The 10,865-nt window shown below is 37.1% G+C and overlaps 1 pseudogene; it reads right to left on the bottom strand.

Moving 5' to 3' along the window:
- Positions 1 to 9,678: 9,678 nt before the first annotated feature.
- On the bottom strand, positions 9,679 to 10,613 carry LOC149234633 (cytoplasmic tRNA 2-thiolation protein 1 pseudogene; annotated as a pseudogene).
- Between the last annotated feature and the right edge of the window lie 252 nt (positions 10,614 to 10,865).

Below are 10,865 nucleotides of genomic sequence, written 5' to 3'. Positions count from 1 at the left end.
CCCTTGTTTTATTTTTTTTCAAATTCATTTTCTTTTTCTCAAAAAATACATCTGGAGTTGATTGGTCAAAACTACTACATATTACTTTTGATCTCTTATTGGAGATTCACATGTGCGAGCTGGGTGAAATTTGACCAACACAAATCCATGTTATAAGTTTTTGAAACAAAGCCTATGTGCCCAATTTCCTTCTAGAATGGTGCTACTACCTCAATCATGGAGATGGTTATTGAAACTTGGACTGAGCTACAAAATTTGAATGGCCAAACTGTCATCAGTAAAACCAAGAAAAATCCTAATTAATTCATTAAAAATAAAGGAAATAATAACAATAAACCATGTAAACATGTTTGAGGGAGTTTGGTGCTTTTATGAAGAAGGATGCTTAAGAATGATGACAATGGGTTAGTGGAATGATGTGAAAATGGATAGTTTGATCAACAAAATCATGACATGTTGGAGGCCCAACAACCTCTATCCCTTATACTTGAGTTACGTGTTAGATATATTATGTTTTTGGAATTATTCAATCTTAACATAAATATAATGCCAAGCATTCATCCATTAACATCATGTATCATCGACATGTACAAGTGTGCTACAATATAACGTCATAATATTACATATAAACATCCATGTAAAATGTACACCATAATGTGTGTGGCTCGAGACCCTCCCATTCCACCCAAATATGTCAATACAAAATATGATATTGTTGCAATAATACAATGTACAATAATGGCCAAAGCCTCAAGTATCTTAGGTCTAGGCTTCCTCGACCTAACCTCCCAATACAATGACAAAATACTCTCAAGAATTCCACAAACCCTTCAACAAACAATATACATCCAAGTACTAAAATTTCTTTTATGGATATTGCTTCTCATGTAACAAATTTAGTCATAGAGCAATTGATTGTAAAGCCTATGCAAGAAAAAATTATGAAGGAGAGAATCTCTTAAAGTTCTAATGAATAACTACTTAAGTGAAAAATATAAAGATATGGATCAAAGTGGTATTTGAAGAGGTAATTATTTTTCTCTTTTGTTGAATTACATTGAATGCTACATATGCTACAACTATGGGCACAAAGCACAAGATTTCTGAAGCAGCTTAAACAGGTCTCAAAACTAAGGAAAGAAAGAATGTACCCTTAGAAGTCAACGTCTAACAATATGGAAAAATAAACAAGAGAAGCAAGAAGAGTGTGGCCTTATATTATATGTTCAAAAACAAGAAAACAAATGGTATATTGATAATGAATTTTCAAGGCACATGAAAAGAGATCAAAGTAAATTCATTAAATTAAAGGAAGAGGATGGAGATAAGATAATACTTGGTAACAATGCATTTGCAAGAATAGTTGGGAAAGGCACGATCAACATAGATAATGGAAGAACTAAGGCCAAAAATGTTGAAGGATGTGAAATTTCCACAATTGCAATTATTGGATATTATTCTCCTAACTTGTGCATTTTATTTGTCTTTTGTAAGTTAATTTACAACAGGTAACGAATAATTCACGACTGCAATCTTCACAAATAAAATATGTTATGGAATATAAAAACTAAAACTGAGAAAATAATGCACACACACATAAAATATGACATCGTTATTTATAGACAAATGTCCCTGGAAAAACCTTGAAGGGAAAATTAGTGCAGTAGATGAGGGTTTTATTATTATTCAGCAATTTGAGAAATATTACAATTGGTTGCCTTTCACTAGCAAACCTCTAGAAAATACTAATCTCCACTGGAAAAATAATCTGGAGACAATCTTTGCAAATAACTTAGCCTCCTCCTATCCACTTGCACCTCCTCCTAGCACTCACACTGCCCTCCTAAAATGTGCATATCTAGCTAAGGAAAATTCGTTCAACCCTAGAATCACCTTCTTGCAAATCGTCTTGCCTCCCTCTACCTTTGAAACCCACTAACTCTACCTCCGGAAAACAGATCCAACCTCTAGCAACTAAAATGTGGTCTCCTCCAAAAGCTCGCACTAGAAAATCTAGCTACTCGCACTAGCCGATGCCGCCTCCTCTGCGGATGAATTTGACCTTTGTTTCCTATCACTCTAATGCTAGAAAATCACTAGGAATATCTCCTCCAGAATCCTACTCCCAAATATATGATGAAACCCCTACCTTTAATGCTTCCCTAGCTTAACTGTGTTCTTTTTGAACACCTACAATTGGTTAATTGAATTGCTCAACTCACAATTGATACTCGATGGCTTATCCAAACCCATCAACCTACTCTTATAATCTCTCATTGGAGTCTCAATGACCACTATCATATCTCAACCGATGGCTAAGGTCATTTTAACATTGTCAAGTTACTTTTCGGAAATCTATAGAGCAAAATCAAAACCCCTCAATTAATTCACTTTAATTAACCAGTTTTCCTAAGTCAGATTTAGGAAATATTTTAGTTATGACTAATTAATTTAATTGAGGTGTCTCCAAGTCTTTTCTCACGAAACATTTTTTGGGTTTTGGAGATCTCGTGTTCCTTAGCCTCTTAGACATGATAGATACTAGAACACTTGTTCACTTCTACCAAAAAACTAAAAAAAAGATTGAAATACAATCTTGATTGTCATTCAAATGTGTGATCAAATGTATGATCTCACATTCAATTCCAAAAAATGTGAAATTAGAAATGTTGATACAATGAAAAGGCTAACAAAACTTCAAACAATGTGTACATTCTTGATGGAGCAAAAAGAGAAAATGTTGTATGGGAAAGATAGAAGAGAGCTATGGCACACAAGGTTGGGACGCATTAGTTTTAATAATGCAATAAAGATTAGAAAAACATGGTTCATGAAGGACATGCCAAATATATCAAAACCAGATAATGCCCTTTGTAAGGCATCCTAACATGGAAAACAAACCAAGGCCTTCTTCAAACCAAATTAATACTCTACGTCCAAGCCTCTATAACTCATCTGTACAAACCTTTGTGGATCAACCAAACTCAAACATTGAAAAGTGAATGGTATTTTATGTTTTTCATTGATGATTATACAAGAATGACATGGATTACCTTTCTTAGAGAAAAATATGAGGATTTTGAGAAATTCAAAACTTTTAGGGCTTTAGTTGAAAATTGAATTGATCTAAAAATCAAATGTTTGAGAATGGACCGAGGAGGTGAGTTTACTTTCAATGAATTCAATAGCTTTTGTGAAAACCATAGAATTAGAAGATAACTAATTATTGTAAGAACTCCACAAACTAAATGGAGTGGCTGGAAGAAAAAATCAAACAATGTAAGAAATGGCTAGAACCATGCTCGTTGAAGCTCAATTACCAAAAAAATTTTGTGGATAAGCAAATTACATAGTAGTTTATATCTTGAATAGAGTACAAATAAGGGAAAACAATACTAAATCACCTTATGAACAATGGAAAGGTAGATCAACCATTGTCAAACATTCAAAGTATTTGGAGGTAAATGCTATATTAATATAAATGGAGATGATTTAGGGAAATTTGATTCTAGAACCGAGGAAGGATTTTTTTCTTGGGTATGCATATAGAAATAAGGGATATAAATGTTATAACAATTAAAGGACACAAAAATATTGTTGAATATATTGATGTAAAAATAGATGGAGCATTTCCTCAAACCCAACCATAACCAAATAACAACCAAGAAGTAGAGGAAGAAGGAAATCATAATAAAGAGCATGATGAGGAACAAGAAGGAGAAGCTGACTCATTGCATCCAAAAATCCCATCCAGGTATGTCCAAAAGGATCACCCAGATAGTCAAGTTATTGGAGATAAGGAATAAGCAGTTTAAACTAGAAAAAATCTTGTTAACACAACAAGTCACAATAGCTTAGATTTTTTATCCCTAATGGAACCTCAAAAATTTGCTCAAGCCAGTCAAGATGAACATTGGGTTAAGGCTATGAATGAAGAACTAGGTCATGTTGAGAATAATGATACATGGGAGTGTGTTCCAAGATCTAAGGAAAAACATGCGGTTGGAACCAAGTGGGTATACAAGAACAAACCAAATGAAAATGGACAAATAGTATGGAACAAAGCAAGACTTTTATGTAAAGGGTATGCACAATTTGAATGTGTGGACTTCAATTTAACGTTTGCTCTAATAGCCAAACTTGAAGCAATAAGAATGTTCTTAGCCTTTGCAATCTTTAAGGGTTTTAAAGATTATCATATTGATGTAAAATCAACATTTCTAAATGGATAACTATGAGAAGAAGTATATACTGAGCTTCCAGAAGGATTTCAGCTATCAGAAGATAAGGATTATGTATGCAAATTAAAGGAAGCTTTGTATGGTTTAAAACAAGCACCTAGGGCATGGTACTCTAGATTGGATAAATAACTTCAGCAAAAAAGATTTAAGATAGGGGAAACATAAAGTAATCTTTACATCAAGACTGAAAATAATAACTTGCTAATCATTGTTGTCTATGTGGATGACATAATTTTTGGAAGTGATGTTGACTCTATGAGTAAACGTCTTGCAGCTAACATGTAGAAGGAGTTTGAAATGTCTATGTTAGGGGATATGTCTTTCTTTCTCTGCTTGCATGTTCATCAATCAGAAAAATCAGCATTATTTCTCAGACCAACTACCTTAACGAAATATTGAAGAAGTTTGGTATGGAAAATTGTGCACCCATGAGCACTCCCATGACAATAACATCCAATATTAGTAGGAATGATGAGTCCCTAGAAGCAAAGTATACCATGTATAATTCCATGATTGTTGGTCTTCTTTACTTAACAAATTCAATATTGGATATCATGAAATCAATAGGGATAGTGGGAAAATTTCAATCAAGCCCAAAAGAAACTCATGTGAATGCAGTAAAAATGATATTTAGATATCTATAGGGCACCATGGACTATGGCTTGTGGTATCCAAGAGACACAAATCATACTCTTAGAGCTTATATAAATGCATATTGGTCAGTGTTGATGATAAGAAGAGAACCAATGGGGGGGCTCCTTGTTAGGCAGTTGTTTAGTCTCATGGATCAGCAAGAAACAAACCTCCAATTCTTTATCCATAGCTAAGGCAAAATATATTATAGAAGCATCATGTTGCACTCAAGTCCTATGGATGAAGCATAATCTCAAGGATCTTCTAGAAAATGGTGATTATCATGTTCCCATCATGTGTGACAATAACAATGCTATAAATATCTTTAAAAACCTTGTTATGCATTCTAAAACAAAGCACATTTCTATCAAATACCATTTTTTCCAAGAAAAAGTTACCGATAAAATTGTCAAATTAGAATACATTCTAACAAAAGAGAATATTGCAAACATATTTACCAAACCTATACCTGAAGAAAGTTTTGGATATCTTAGATAAAAAATGGGCACAACTTCTTCCTCACAAGGGGGAGTCGTTCACTAATTTAAGCTAAGAAGCGTGTTGGTGATAGGGGGAGCTAAAGGAAAGAGTATGCATCAACACAGGGGGAGTATATTCACTTTTCCATTAATTTCAAAGGGGAAGAATAATAAGACACCAGAAGAAGAACAAGCAGCAGTTAGTATGGTGTTATTATCAATGCCAAAGGGAGAGATTGTTGCACATATTGTCATCAATGTCAACTACAATGTAATTGATATTACAGTTAAGAAGCATCATGAATAACATATCTTTGAAGGAATTTATTCTCTATCTCCCTAATCTAAATGAGAATGAAACTTTTATGGTTGAATACTCTTCTCCAAGACCCTTCCAATGGTATATGACACTTTTCCTAACTTTGACAAAATTATGAGAAAAATGGGTTCAAAGTGGACATGCTAAAATGGGTGATAAAAGGAAAACTTATGTCATTAGATCAAGCTACTTGAGAAAATCAGAAACAAGAGGGGGCCCAGGTTCATCTAAAAGTTAACGTAGAGGCACCCCTCGCGATGGAAACCATCATGGTTGATTGACCAGCTAGGTGGCAGCATGTGATTGGGTGTCTCCCTCCTTGTTTCTCAATATCAAAACCAAAAAGGGCTCCCATGTGATACCAACAGTTTCTTAGATGAAAGCAGCATGTGTCCCCCTCATTGGATTAGTGCCAAAAAAAACACACCCACAAGCTAAGGAGGGAGCTCTGATGACCAACGAGAAATAAATTAGCAAGCCATTGGTTACAACGCTAGGTTGCAAAAAGCTAGGTGTAAATCACCCACAATCTAAGATTCCATCGACCATTAGATCGTGGAAGAAAAAGCTTAAGAGGGTATCATAACCAAAAACCCTGAGCCAGGAGACCTGGACTTGACACACGTGGTAACACAGGTGGAAAAAATGACTGGGATACCAGACAGTAATGTAGGTGACATGGAAACTTGAGGTGATGACATGTGGCATCCACTTTTGGCCTTTTCGGGTGGCCAAGTGGACATTTGGCATGTGAAAAATGCCACGTGACAAGGCATGGCACATGGCACAAAGACAAGTGGTAAGTTTTGATTGGTTCTTAGACTTTTGATGTAGCAGCTCCTGAAGCTTTAAGATTCATGCCAAAGATAGGTTTGGTGGATATTTTCCTTTTTATTTCAACTTTCCCGTAGTGGGCCCTTACCATCATCTAGGGTTATGTTTATAGATCTAAGAATCTAATAGTCTAGGGGAATAGGGTCTATGCATCTTAGTATTATGCCTAGATCTAGAATCAAGTGACCCAAAAGGAAGAGGTCATAATTCCAGTGATTGAAGGTTTCATGTCGAGAAAAGATATTCATCCATTTGGGTATTCGGGTGTAGGAAATGGTTGTTTCTAAAGATAATAACTTGAAATGGATTCAATTGCGAAAGCAAATTGGTTAATGTTTCATGGTCATGGTTCTATGTAGAAACCATTGAAACATGTTCAACCTGTAGTTAATCGTGGCCCCAAGTAAATGTACATCATAAGTAATGATCCAAATGGATCCGAGAGAACTCTCTAAGTCTTCATAAACCCTTTAAAAATCATGCCCAAGGCCTAAAATCCTTTGGAAGATTGAAATTATCGCAAAAGGGATACCTATAGCATGGCGGAGAAAACCCTTCAGAATGAAGAAAAACACTGTCGAGAGGCCCAAAACCCGTGAAAACAGAGTAAACAGAGCTATTGGCGCTTTAACACTGTTAAATCAGAGCCGTTGGATCTAGCCAATCAATGGCCCAGATCCGATCGGTGAGTCACTATCGGCGGGATATCGGCGCTTCATGTATATAAATTGTGACAGCAATTGGTGGAGTGAATCTAGACCGTCGATCAAGCGCGCAGATCGACGGCCCATATTAAATCGGTGGATCGCTATTGGAGGATGCAGTGGAGTGCTTTACCATGGCCCAAGGGTGATTGCGATGAGCGATTGCGATATATCGTATCGTCGCATCGCATCAGAATTGTGCAGAGGAGCAGGGCCGATGACAATGATGGCAGCGATATTACGGACCCGATAATAAAATAGGCAGCATTGCATATATTTTGAAGTCCGGAAAACTGAGTTTTCCTTTGTAAATCACATTTCGTTGAATAAACGAAAAGCTAAGGAAAAAGCGCCGATGCGATGTCTGTGGGCGGACCCAATAGAGGAATGAAGTGTATTAAAGGACTTTTCAAGTCCGACATGTCATGTTTTTGGCGGAATTTCCATGTTTTATGCATATTTCTCTGTGTTAATAAAAAAACAGCCGCGTTTGGAAATCCAATGGATTTCAAAGGACCCAGGCACTCTTACGTTGCAGAATCGGTGGCCACCTCCCCTTCAGGCATCATGCCATACTTGGGAAACGCTGTAAGAGGGATTCGAGCGAACAAAGGCCCGAGAGACTGAAAGACGAGGAGATGAAAAGAACAGGCAGCCTAGAATGGCTTTAAAAACCACAGACAGGCAGTGTTGCAAGCAAATGCGAGACAGAGTGAGACAGAGATTGAGAGTTGTGAGGGAGTCTGTGTACTCAGAGGAAGCTTGAGGGATTCAAGTGAAGCTCTTGTAATTGCATCTGTTGTGTGTGAGACTCAAACTGAGCTCACTATTGTAAAAACTCTGTTTGAAGACTTAATAGAGAGGCCACCATTAAAGGCTAGACCAGGAGATGTAGCCCAGGAGTATTGGGTGAACTCCTTATTAAATCTGTTGTGTTTTTATGTGTTTGTCTATTATAGTCTTTAACTGCTTCAAATTCTATGTATTTCGCAATCTGATCGATCCATTGCACAAAATAACATAGGCACATCCATGCACATAAGTCTGTAATACCTTATTATTGTCTTAGATCTCATTATCAGATCAAGTGGTATCAGAGCTTTAGGTTGCTAAGGTTAGACAAGCTTGTGTTGGACTGTTTGTGAATGCTAACTAGGTCAAAGCTTAAATTAGGAGAAGGATAACTAGTTGAAACTGTTAGCGCTTGAGATTTCACCCTAGGCTGAGGAAGGTAAACCTTCAAGGTTACATCAAACCATTTCACCTCGTAGCTAGCCCTACGAGGTATGAGAAGGCTCTCTCGGGTCAGATTCGGTAGATCTTTCAATAGGATGAGCTGACCCAATTAGGAATAAAGATCTTAGGCTAGTAAATTGATAAGGAAGTTTGATTTGGGGTTTTTAATTAAATGACGGGGTTTTTCTGGGCTGCATGGGCAAAATCACAGCTTCAAACAGAGAAATATAATGAACAACACAGGTTGACGACTGAGGCAAGGTAGGCAAGGAATTTAGCATCAAATCTAGATTTTTAAATGGGATGGCAAGACTGGTGAGGAGCTAAGGAGGGCAAATAATACTTTGAATCCTCCTTAAACAGAAGAAAACATTGAATTGAACAAACTTAAAAGTGGAGCATGGCAGACATGAATTCTCACTTTAACACTTCATTTGTTCAGCTAGAAATGATCGTGAAATGAAATGAAACATAACAGTTTACATGTGAGACAAAGGGAAAACTTATGCTAAATTAACATACCACATGAATCTCAGAAAACAGAGCTGTGAAATTCCATTAAATTCTCTGCCAAAAACTGTACAATGAAAGCTCTGTTCCAGCACTCAGCACTCAGAAAATCTCCTCTCTAACTCTCAAAAAAAAAAATCCAAAGTATTGCTTCAATACCAATTACATGCTCAAGCTGTTACTAGCTTCTAGGAACCGAAAACTAACCTCTAGGAATTAAAACTAATTAATATTCAAAAAATAGACCAAATCGGGATCAGATTGCACAAGGTGTCGAGTTGTGAAGGTTGCTGGTCAAACTGTTTTGAAATAGGAATCTTCAAAGCTGCCATTTGTCATAGACTGCCACCTGCTTTCGGAATTCTCTCCTCTATGGACGCACTTGGTCGATGGATCAAAAGGGTATTTACAGATTTGTTACACGTCTGATGAACAACCATATCCAGAATTAGAAATCGACACCAAAGATGACCAAGCCAGAGTTATAATAGGCCACCATCGAATTCCAACACACCCAATCACATGCAATATGGTGGCATCAACAAAAGCCCATAATCCGCCTTCTAAGAGCCACATCGCCCACAAAATCTCCAAAGGATCAATCGCTGGCGGAAATCATGGAACGGAATCCTGTCTGTCTCAGGTTCCCCATGATGTGAAACTCATCATCTGTCTACATTGAAAGTGACTTTCTTGTTATAGAGCTGTGCAGAGGAGGGGCGCTACTCCATCTGTAGCAGGCATACAATTTTTAAAGCATGGCATCCCCTAGTTCGATTAATTCCACGTTTTGGAAGGCCTCAGTTCAAACCATCTATTAAAACACATGCTTTGCACCATTTCTGGCTGGAAATATAACCACAGCGCTCACATACACCTTGTTCTGGCATTTTTGCTGAAGAAGAAACGCGAAAATTCTCACCTGATCTAATTATGTCAAGGATTGTTCTTGGTCTGATTTGTTCTAAATCTTTAATAAAATCATGAGCAAAGCCTCGATATGCATTTGGTGAATAAATGCATTCGGTAGAGAAGTAATCAAGCTTCTTGAAATATGCATACATGACGATCTCCTTTTCATATGTATATTTAAAAGGCTTTGCATCTTGGAATAGATCCATACTCCCCTGTTGTTATCAATGTGCATCTACTTAGCCTGGCAATATCTCCACAAAGAATATTTAATAGTACAGTCTCTCCTATATCATCTGCATTGTGACCAGTTGCAATTTTATCTGCTCTTACCATTGCAGCCCCTCTATCTAAAGCCTGGCGACGAAAAACTCCACAAAATGTACATAATTATGTCATTTAGTGATGCCTTCATCTATTGATAGCAAGAACAGATCTAGACCATAATTGTGTCGTTTATTCAACTCTGTCAAGACATGTGCTAGAACAGTGGAGTCTTTACCACCAGAAGCTCCAATAGCAACACGTTCTCCTGGTCTGAAAAGGTGGTTCTCGATAATAACCTTGTGAATCTCTTCTTCAAAGGCAAAATAAAAGCATTCCCTGCATACCTGTTGTTGAGTCTTGGGTCTTCTCAGAGCAGCTCTCTTTTGTGCACATATGTCGCACTGGCGTCCCATTTTCTTTGGCTTCTCCATGTTCTGCTCCATTTGTGGTGTGCAGAGCTCACAATTCCATCAACGGCAAATTTGAAGCCTTTGTCGGAATGAATATTTTGGTTTCACCGAGACGATCTTACAAACTAGCCATTACCTTCACGCGTAAGTCTAAACAGCCCACAATTTTGCTAGGAAAACTATAGGAATTCGGGCCAGCACATTTCAGGATTTTGGGCCAAGGTTTCGTGGTGAATCCATTTCTTTCGGAAATACGATCCACATAAATAGTGCAAGGGAATACATATGGGCCACATAGAGTGTAACAAAGAGCGAGCCTA

Source organism: Pinus tabuliformis, chromosome 8 (assembly GCF_031772625.1).
Source record: "Pinus tabuliformis cultivar Carrire ecotype Pingquan chromosome 8, CPIR1, whole genome shotgun sequence".
Taxonomy (NCBI): Eukaryota; Viridiplantae; Streptophyta; class Pinopsida; order Pinales; family Pinaceae; genus Pinus; species Pinus tabuliformis.
This window is presented reverse-complemented; position numbering and strand designations above follow the sequence as displayed.